This window comes from Sinocyclocheilus rhinocerous, unplaced genomic scaffold (assembly GCF_001515625.1).
Source record: "Sinocyclocheilus rhinocerous isolate Xijiao unplaced genomic scaffold, SAMN03320098_v1.1 scaffold364, whole genome shotgun sequence".
NCBI lineage: Eukaryota > Metazoa > Chordata > Actinopteri > Cypriniformes > Cyprinidae > Sinocyclocheilus > Sinocyclocheilus rhinocerous.
In genome coordinates, this window is record NW_015659024.1 from 249,599 (window position 1) to 259,337 (window position 9,739).

The 9,739-nt window shown below is 38.1% G+C and overlaps 1 pseudogene; it reads left to right on the top strand.

Moving 5' to 3' along the window:
* The window catches only part of LOC107723259 (intron-binding protein aquarius-like), a 43,087-nt pseudogene that overhangs the window by 11,682 nt on the left and 21,666 nt on the right, over window positions 1-9,739 (top strand).

Here is a 9,739-nt window from a genome sequence, read left to right on the forward strand (position 1 = left end):
CAACTCGAGGCAGTTGATGCCAGTGCAGTTGGGGCCCCGTCCAAACCCCTGACACTGCACTGGATCGTTCACAACCCCCAGTCCCCTCTGGGGACCCAGAAATAGAGGAATTGCTCTGTCAAGTATTTGGGCACCACCGACCGAGAGGTCAGTGGCAGAAAAAAAGCAAAAAGATTTTCCGCCCGGCCCTCCTCTGGGGGAGGGAGTGGTGAGCTCACCATCTCCCGAAGAGCAGGTCCCTCCACCTCTGGGTTGCCCATCTCAGGGCCTCTTGGGCAGGATGTACCTGATGGCCTCAGTCTGCTTTGGGCAGCGGAGAACTGCTGGGCAAAGTTCTCCACCGTGTAGCCGAAAAGGCCGACAAAGGGGCGTTCAAGAATCGTGTCTTGTCCGTCTCGCGCATGTTGGCCAGACACAGCCAGAAATGGCGCTCCTGGACCACCATAGTTGACATCGCACGACCCAGAGACCGTGCCGTAACCTTCGTCGCTCGTGATTGGTCTCTCTAAGCGAGATCCCAATTCGTCGGTCATCCGACGTGATGTCGGGAGTGACCGACTGAAAGGGAACTCAACTCAGTGTTAGAATTATCGAATGGTGTTCTTTTTCTCGTCGTCTTGCGCTTGATTGGTTTAAATCGCTTGAATGTTTAAATTGGCAAGACTTGTGCCTATGATAAACTTTCATGACAATGGTTCAGTCAGCTGTCCCGAGTGTCTTTCACGCTGGCTCCAGGTCATCAGCCAGTCCTTATAGTCGAGCCCTGTAGAGGTTGACGTGAGCAGCATTATTTGTTCATTAGGTTTGAGGGACCGTGCTGCTCATGTAGTTTGTTTCGGCTCAGCTCACAGAGATGTAGTGTCGGGGGACAGATATGTTCAGAAGGTTTTGCATGAAATGACCAGAGCTGCTGATTTTGTTTCTGATTGTGGATTGAGTTCCGCTTGCTACATGCTCAATTTGTAAGCGTTTGAGGCTGGGGGCTGTGAATGTCTTCAATTCTCACTCACTTAGAGTGTATTTTTAACCTGTTGCAGACGTTTAAGATGTTCCAGGCCCATCGGTGGTCCTGCTTCAGTGTTTTAATTACCCGCTCCAAATCTCATCAAGAACTTGAGCATTTCCTCTTTAATGCTGTGTTGATGGAGCCGGTGTCAGGCGGTCATTTGAGTGTTGAGCAGCTGAAATCTGGTTCTGTGCATGTGCTGCGGCCCACAATGGAGTCAGAGCAGGTCACAAACCAGATAAAACACTTAATTAAGCTTTAACAGGATAAGCTGCCCAAACACTCCTGATTAATTCATTTGATTTTCTCAAAGCTGCGTCCCACGTGAGCCGCCTGACTCACTTTCTCATTGAAATGTTTTCTCAGATGAGTTGTCTCAGTTTTAGCTCATTTGAATTTTGAGTGGAAACATAATAGACAGGGTTTATAGTCATCAGGAAGTACAGGAACATTTTTAGAGGAAAACTTCATTCAGACAAATCCACATCTTTATTATGCATGCACTGTGTATAACAATTTATTTTGAGAAAGTTTGGAGACTGTGGGATTTCCACTGCACAATTTACAATAAATGACTCAAACACAATATTTAGATTTACAGGCAAAATTTTAATCAAGGACCAAGATGTGTTGGAAAAAAATTACACTGTGCATCTTGGCTTGATGGTACTGGATGTCCCTTTAAAATGCTCGTGGGATGTGATTGGCCCTCTTGCACTGTGATGTATGTAGCCTACATTTGGCCATCTGCTGTGTTTGAAGGGTAAACCATAATAGCACAGATTCGGTGGTTAATGGAGGAGCTGGCCAAGAGGAAACAAACCCCATGAAACATTTCTCACTTCTGTTCAGGTGTCCCGCCATGAGAGACGAATCTCCCAGATAGAACAGCTCAACCAGATGCCTCTGAACCTCACCGAGAAGATCATCCGGGACCAGAACATCGTTCCCACTGAGTACTACTCTGGAGAAGGTGGGCATCAACGCATACGAGTTCACCATATAATCATCATACTATTGTGTCTCATACCTATGCTTTAATGAAATTAGAGGAATAGTTCAACAAAAAATGAATGTTACCTTTTTACTCTTTCCTAACCTGTATTACTGTATTTCTTCATTTTGAAGAATGATCAGCTCTTTTCCATACAACATCAGTTCATAGTGACCAAGTATTTCAAGTTCTATAAAGCACAAATGATACATAAAAATGTCATAACTTGGCCCACATGACTCATGTATTATTTATGAGGGTTTTTGTGTGTGTGTGTATGTGAGGAACATGCACATATTTCTGTCATTATTTACTGATAATCTTCCCTTCCAAAGAAACTTTGAAAAATGCCAAAAGAAAAAAACCTGGTGAATGTCATTAATGCAAAACGCCACTTGGTGCCTTGATTGTGTCTGTTTGTGCAAAATTGTAAAAAGCTGCGTGAAGATTATTCAAAAATGCTCCTCTGTTCTACAGAAGGAAAAAAAAAATGGTTGAGTAAAAATGATGAGTAAATAAAGACAGAATTTTCCTGTAGGTAATAAAATTTTAATGGTAATGCACCAAAATTTCAACAACAGGAAATAGTTTGAAACAGTTTTGGATGGCTGAAATTATATTCAACAACGAATTTGAGTAGAAGCATAATTAAAAAGTTTAACTTTATTTTTTTTAATATGTACAACTTTTATATATACAAAGGTTTTTGTTTTAGTGTTGATTATTAAATAAATTTGATTTAATAATATCTAATATTAATATAGATAATATTAAATACATTTTCATTTTTGTTTTTTGGCTAAATGGAACTTGAATTTCTTACCAAACCACTGACCACTAAATTCATTTCAGTGCATCACTACATTTTAAGTTTTAAGCAGTGCGAGTGTAAAAAACGTAACCTAAAATTCAGTAAAACAGTCTAAAACTCTTTTTGTTGTTGTTGTTGTTTGTGAATCTGCAGGTTGTTTAGCTCTTCCCAAGCTGAACCTGCAGTTTCCCTGCATGACTATCTTTTGAGAAACTTCAACCTCTTCCGCCTGGAGTCCACCTATGAAATCCGGCAGGATATCGAGGACATCGTGTTACGGATGAAGCCATGGTTTGTTCTCAGTCTAAAAACATTTTCAGCATCTTAACAAAAGATTTTGGTTTTCATATTGATTTTCCTCTAAAGGCCATTTCCCATGACTTGCATCAGGACTTTTAGGAGGCGTTTTGGTAGCAAGAATGTAGGAAATGTGTGGCCAAAATAGTGAAAGCAGATGAAATAAAAAGTAATCGCAGTTGCTTTGATAATAATTGCCATCACAAAATGAAAAATGCCCCTGTCGTGATAGTTGAGATAGAACTCAATTTGTTGTCATTTTGGAGCTTGATAACCCCTGGACTTCATTGGCAAAGAAGAGCGTGAGCGTCCTGGTTTATGATCTGCTGTGTTTGTGTGCTTGTGTCCCGCAGGCAGTCGGAGTACGGAGGAGTGGTGTTTGGAGGATGGGCTAGAATGGCCCAGACCATAGCGTCGTTTTCTATCGTGGAGGTGGCCAAGCCAAACAGCGGAGAGAACTGGCCTGCGTCACCATTAACCTCAACGTCCGGGATAACATCAAAAACGAGTGGGAGGGTAAAGATGACTCCGCAAGCACTAGCAACACATCTAAAAACTATTCACTACACATGAAAACATCGAGCAATCCCAGAGTTATTATCAACAACGAAAAGATTGTTAAAATAATTTTTTTTACAAATTAATCTGGTTGCCAAGGCAACATTTCTCATTTTCATTTAAAGTACTAAAATAACTAAAACTAAAAACGATGTAAGAAATCTAATAAAAATGACAAAAATACACAACAAAATTGCTAAAAATGTTACTATAATTAAAATGAAAACAGAAAATATAAAACTTGATTGTTAATTCAAAATATTAACTAAATCTATAATAGTTTATTAGTGACACTAAAATAGCACTTGCTCTAGCCTTTTGACGGTGAGTTTTGAATGATCAAATATCAGCATGATAAATTAATTCTGTTCTACCAAATCCCACCCTCAGACATAAAGCCCTTAAACAGCCAATACATATTAGAGAAATGGCAAGCAGAATGGCTAGAATGTCAAAATAACAAACGATTTGAAATAAATCCTGTTGCTTTTATTGAAGGGTGAAGAAGCTGCAAAATGTCAATGTTGTAGCACCAACTTCTGCCTGATTTTTATTGTTATGACACAATGATTTTTATCAGAACAAACTTTTAAGGGCTTATTTGGTAAGATTGACCTTGAAAAACCTGTACTTTTTTATCAGTACATTTAAAGAATCTTTTGTGGAATATGTACAAAATCTTGTCTTTTTTTGTCCAAGTAGAATTTTATAAAATGTTTTTTTTATTTTATTGTATTGTATTTGTTAATATTGTTGAATGTCTAGTCTGTATCTGCCATGTAATAGCCAGTGAAGCCGATTTGGCAGTAAATAGAAATACGACAACAGCTCAGATCGTCATTGTTCCTACAGGGCTGCGCAAGCACGACGTTTGCTTTCTGATCACGGTGCGGCCCAACCTGCTCTACGGCACGCGCTTTGACCGCCGGCAGCCGTTTGTGGATCAGGCCTGGCTGGTGTACGTGAGAGGCTGTGAGGTGCAGAGCATGCTGGATGATAAAGGCCGTGTCAGAGAGGAAGGTAAGACCGTTTACTGAGTTCACTGAACCGTATGATGAACAGACAGCATACAGACTAGACTCTCAGTGCTTTCTAAGCACAAGTCACAAGCATAGAGTTTTATGTGGGTTGCCATGCTTTTACAGATGAACACATGTGATTATATCATTCGTATACAGTTGATATGTTATATACTGTATAATAATATCATATTCTACCAGTCAAAAGTTAAATGTTCTTGACAGAAGTCTCTTCTGCTCATCAAGGCTGCATTTATCTAATCCAAAATACAGTAATATTGTGAATTATGATTGCATTTTAAAACAGCTGTTTTCTATGAGAATATCTGTTCAAATGTAATTTATTCCTGTGATCAAAGCTGAATTTTCAGCATCATTACTCCAGTCTTCAGTGTCACATGATCCTTCAGAAATCATTCTAATATGCTGATTTGCTGCTCAAGAAACATTTCTGATTATCATCAATGTTGAAAACAGTTGTGCTGCTTAATGTTTTAGTGGAAACTGTGGTACATTTCATTTTTCAGGATTCTTTGATGAATAGAAAGTACAAAAGAACAGCATTTTTGAACATTTGAACCTTTCCCCAATATTTTTAGCTCTACTGTCTATACAATATTTCATGAACTTTAACGAGTTACTGTGTTGTGAGGAGGGATTGTGTGGGTGATATTCTTCTGATTATAGGACATCGTAGGAGAGAGATAAAGCTGCACAGCCGTAAGGCAGCCAATGACTCATGAACACGAGTGATGAATCCATTAACTCACACTGACCCTGGACCGACTCAATGTTGGACCTTCAGAATGTGGTCATTTCTGGTCCGGTGATGTCAGTGTAATTTTAGTTAAAGGGGTCATATGATGCGATTTCAATTTTTTTCTTTCTCTTTGGAGTGTTACAAGCTCTTGGTGCATAAATAAGATCTGTAAAGTTGCAAAGACTAAAGTCTCAAATCCAAAGAGATATTCTTTATAAAAGTTAAGAGTCACATTACATTTATTCGTTTAGCAGTGGCTTTTATACAGAGCAACTTACAAATGAGGAATCATCTTGTGACTAATTTATGGTTTTATTTGTGCAAAGGTCCTGATCCGAAGCCCAAATTAAAAGGTGACACCAGGACGTTTCGGGTATGGCTCGACCCAAACCAGTACCAGCAGGACATGACTAACAGCATTCAGAACGGAGCAGAAGACCCCTACGAGACCTTCAATATCATCATGAGACGCAAACCCAAAAAAATAAAAAAGGTAGTTGTTTTTTCTCTTGATTCAGAGTTTATAGCTTATGATTTTGCCTTTTTTTCTCGCAAAAATAACTGAGTTGCGAGATATAAACTCATAATTCTGACTTTCTCACAATTGCGAATTTATGCAATTCTGACTCATTATTTCTCTGAATTCTGAGTTCACATCTAGCAATTCAGTTTTTTTGTTTCCACCACAGAGAAAAATAATAATGATAATAAAGGTAATTGCAATTTTTTTTTCTTTTCTTTTTTGTATCTTGCAATTCTGCGAGTGAGTAAATTCTGAGTACATTTTTTTTTATCCTGTGGTGGAAATGGGTTTCCAAACTAAAATAATTAAAACTAAAACTACAATAAAAATTTTTGAAAAACTAAATGGTAGATCGTTAAAAAAAACCCGAAAACTGTCCCATTTCAAATAAAAACTAATTTAAAATATTAATAAATACTATATATTAATGATGGCAAAAATAACACTACCGATGACTATCAGCATAAAGTTTTTTCTTTCAACAATTCCTGGCCAGGAAGTGCCCAATCAGACTGGAAGTAGATACTGCCGTTTAATCAACACGTAAAATAGGGCTTTGGTGATTCTATCATCCACAATGATCAAAAATGAATTCCTTTTTTTTTGTGCAGGCCGTGTTGGAGACCATCCGTAACCTGATGAACACAGAGTGTGTGGTGCCCGACTGGCTTCACGACATCATTCTGGGTTATGGAGATCCTGGTAGTGCCCATTACTCAAAGATGCCTAACCAGATTCCCTCTCTGGACTTCAACGACACCTTCCTGTCCATCGAGCACCTGAAGTCCTGTTTCCCCAATCACATGGTGAAGGTGACCGAGGAAGATCCCGCTCGACAGGTCCCGCCTTTCAGGTCAGGAATCCTCATTATTGGATAAGTGCTGTGTATAAGTGCTCTACAGGGTTTGCTGTTTGCCTTGTTCCATACATATTTAACATTTTAGATTTTAAAAAACAGGGGACACAATCATTCAAAAGTTTGTGATCAGCAATTTTTCTTTAAAGGGGTCATCAGATGACCATTTTCCACAAGTTGATATGATTCTTTAGGGTCTTAATGAAAAGTCTGTAACATAGTTTGGTTAAAATTTCTCAATGGTAGTGTAAAAAACACCTTTTTTACCCTGTCAAAAACAGCTCTTTTCAGATGAAGCCGTTTTTGTAGCATTTTCCTTTAAATGTTAATTAGCTCTTCAGCGGCTCAGATGTCGGGAGTAAATGACGACAGCTGTTCATTATTACATCCAACAACAGAACACCTCAATCGCTTAGGAGTCATTCTTGTCTACATCTGCTCCGGCGGTGAAACAATGGCGGACTGATGACAGCTCACTCAGGACGGAGCTAAGGTAAGACGTCAGTCCAGTGTGTGCTGAAACACTACTGTCAATGAGGGGCCTGTCTGTGTGACGTCACACAGACAGGCATCTGAGATCGACTCGATTTGAGAAAGGGGAAATTATTTAACAAGATTAAAAAAAAACACTGGGTGGATCTTTATCATTATAGGGCGGTTGTGTACACACACTGCCACATTTCAGTTCAAACAACTTGTAAAAGTGCATGTAGCATCCTATGACCCCTTTAAAGAAATTAAGAGTTTTATTGAGCAAGGATGCATTCAATTGTTCAAAAGTGACAGTGAAGAAATTTATAATTTTGCTAAAGATTTCTATTTCAAATAAATGCTGTTCTTTTTAACTTTGTTCATCAAAGAATCCTCTGGTTTCCACAAAAATATTAATAAAAAAAAAGAAACCTCAACATTGATAAGAACCATTAATAATAACTGAGCAGCAAATCAGCATATTAGAATGATTTCTGAAGACTGGAGTAATGATGCTGAAAAAACAAATTTGCATCATAAAATTAAATTACTTTTTACAATATATTCAAATAAACTCAGTTATTTTAAATTGCAAAATTATTTCACAATATTACTGTTTGCAATCCTTGGTGAGCAGAAGAGACTTCTTTGAAAAAACATTTTTTAAAAATCTTACCAGGCCCAAAGTTTTGAATGATTGTGTAAGAGGGCTATTTGCGATGAAGGTTTATTGAAATTGCGAATTCGATTTCCTGTGCAAAATGCAAAGGTTAAAAAAGCGTAAAGCAAATGAGGAAGAGAAGCAGGATGAGGAAGATCTCATGCTGGTGGTGGAGCCTCATGTGACACACACACACACACACACAAACACACTTAACAGCAGCACACAAGTTGCGTGGGCCAAATCAATTCTGATTTACTGTAGACTTATAAGGACTTTTTTTTTTTTGATGTTTTGAAATTAGGGCTGCTATTAATACTTATTTTTTCTATCAATTATTTTTCTGTTTAGTCAATCTAACATTTTCAATCATTTTCTTATTCATTGATTAATTCTTTGGTTAATTTGCCAATAAATCATAACTATAGCCATAACTAATTTTCCAACATTTTATTCAAACATTTTCGCCATAAAAATACTTAATTTACAAATAAAAAATGACCAACATAAAAAAGTAAATAAATAATAAAGTGGCAAGAATTCAAAGGCATTCATCAGTAATGCAAATGTCCATGAGTCCAACATAAATTCCGCCCAACAATGGCAAGTGCTCATTATACTTGGAAATGCACTATTTATGTAATGTTTTTTCTTTAAAAAAAAAAAACACTCTTAACCAATGCTATAATATACAGGGAACACATTTGGTACATTGGTTTAATAACAAAAGAGGCCAAACTGTTAGATTCAATTGCTATACTTCAAATATAATGAACTCTCAAATAAAACTGAGCTGAAACGAATGTTTAAATTGCACATAAGGTAGTTTTCTTTGACAGACTTATTTAATACATAACAGGTTAAGCGAATAAGCCCCTCAGAATAACTATCTATTAAAGTAAAGAAGTAAAAAGTGTTTGAAAGCTTGTGCTCTTCCTGTCTGTGTGGAGCAGCTGCAGCTCTGATGAATCGTACCGTTTGGCAACTAAAAAAAATAAATGTTTATTTTTTTTACAATCATTTTTTGTATGCTTCAGTGTACCTCTGACCTTAGGGTCTCCAAGCATGTCGAGTTTAATAAGCTTTACCAAATGAGAAAAGTAAAGCCCTGTTTAGCATTTTCTACAGCACGATTCTGTATCTACGGTGCCAAGAGTTTGTGAGTTTGCATTCTGAACTGAATGTGATGATTGAGATGTTGTACAGAATAACAAACACACAGCATAACTACTATATAGTCTGATGGTTCACAAATGAATAGCTCCAGTGAATCAGTTAAAAACACTAACATGAGTTATCAGTACAACTGCTGAATGAATTGCCCCACAGAAAAGCTAGAATGCAGTAGAAAACAAGCACGAGAGATTCAACCAACAGACGTGTTGCTTTTTAGTGTTCACCTTTGAACATTAGATGTAGTTAATAATAAATATGCTGTATTTGTTTGTGCTTGTTTCCACGTTAAACTTCCACGTTCGCTAAAATGGTTTTTAATGCGCTCCTAAACTGCTCCTCAAATTAGGAGCACGTGTTTCTTGAGGAAAATGAAGCACCAAGCCCTGGTTTCTGTCCTGGACAACATGGTCTCCTCTGAGATGTAGTAGTCTTGAGTACGAACTGTGCTGTCGTCTCGTCTGTGTCAGGTATGGAAGAGTGAACTATGTTCCGTCTCGCCGTCTGGAGCTCCTGCGAGAGGTGGCGCGTCTGCAGGAGAGTCTGGATGTTCCAGGTGACGTCTCCTACACCTGTGAGACCGCTGGACACTTCTACCTGTACACCAGGT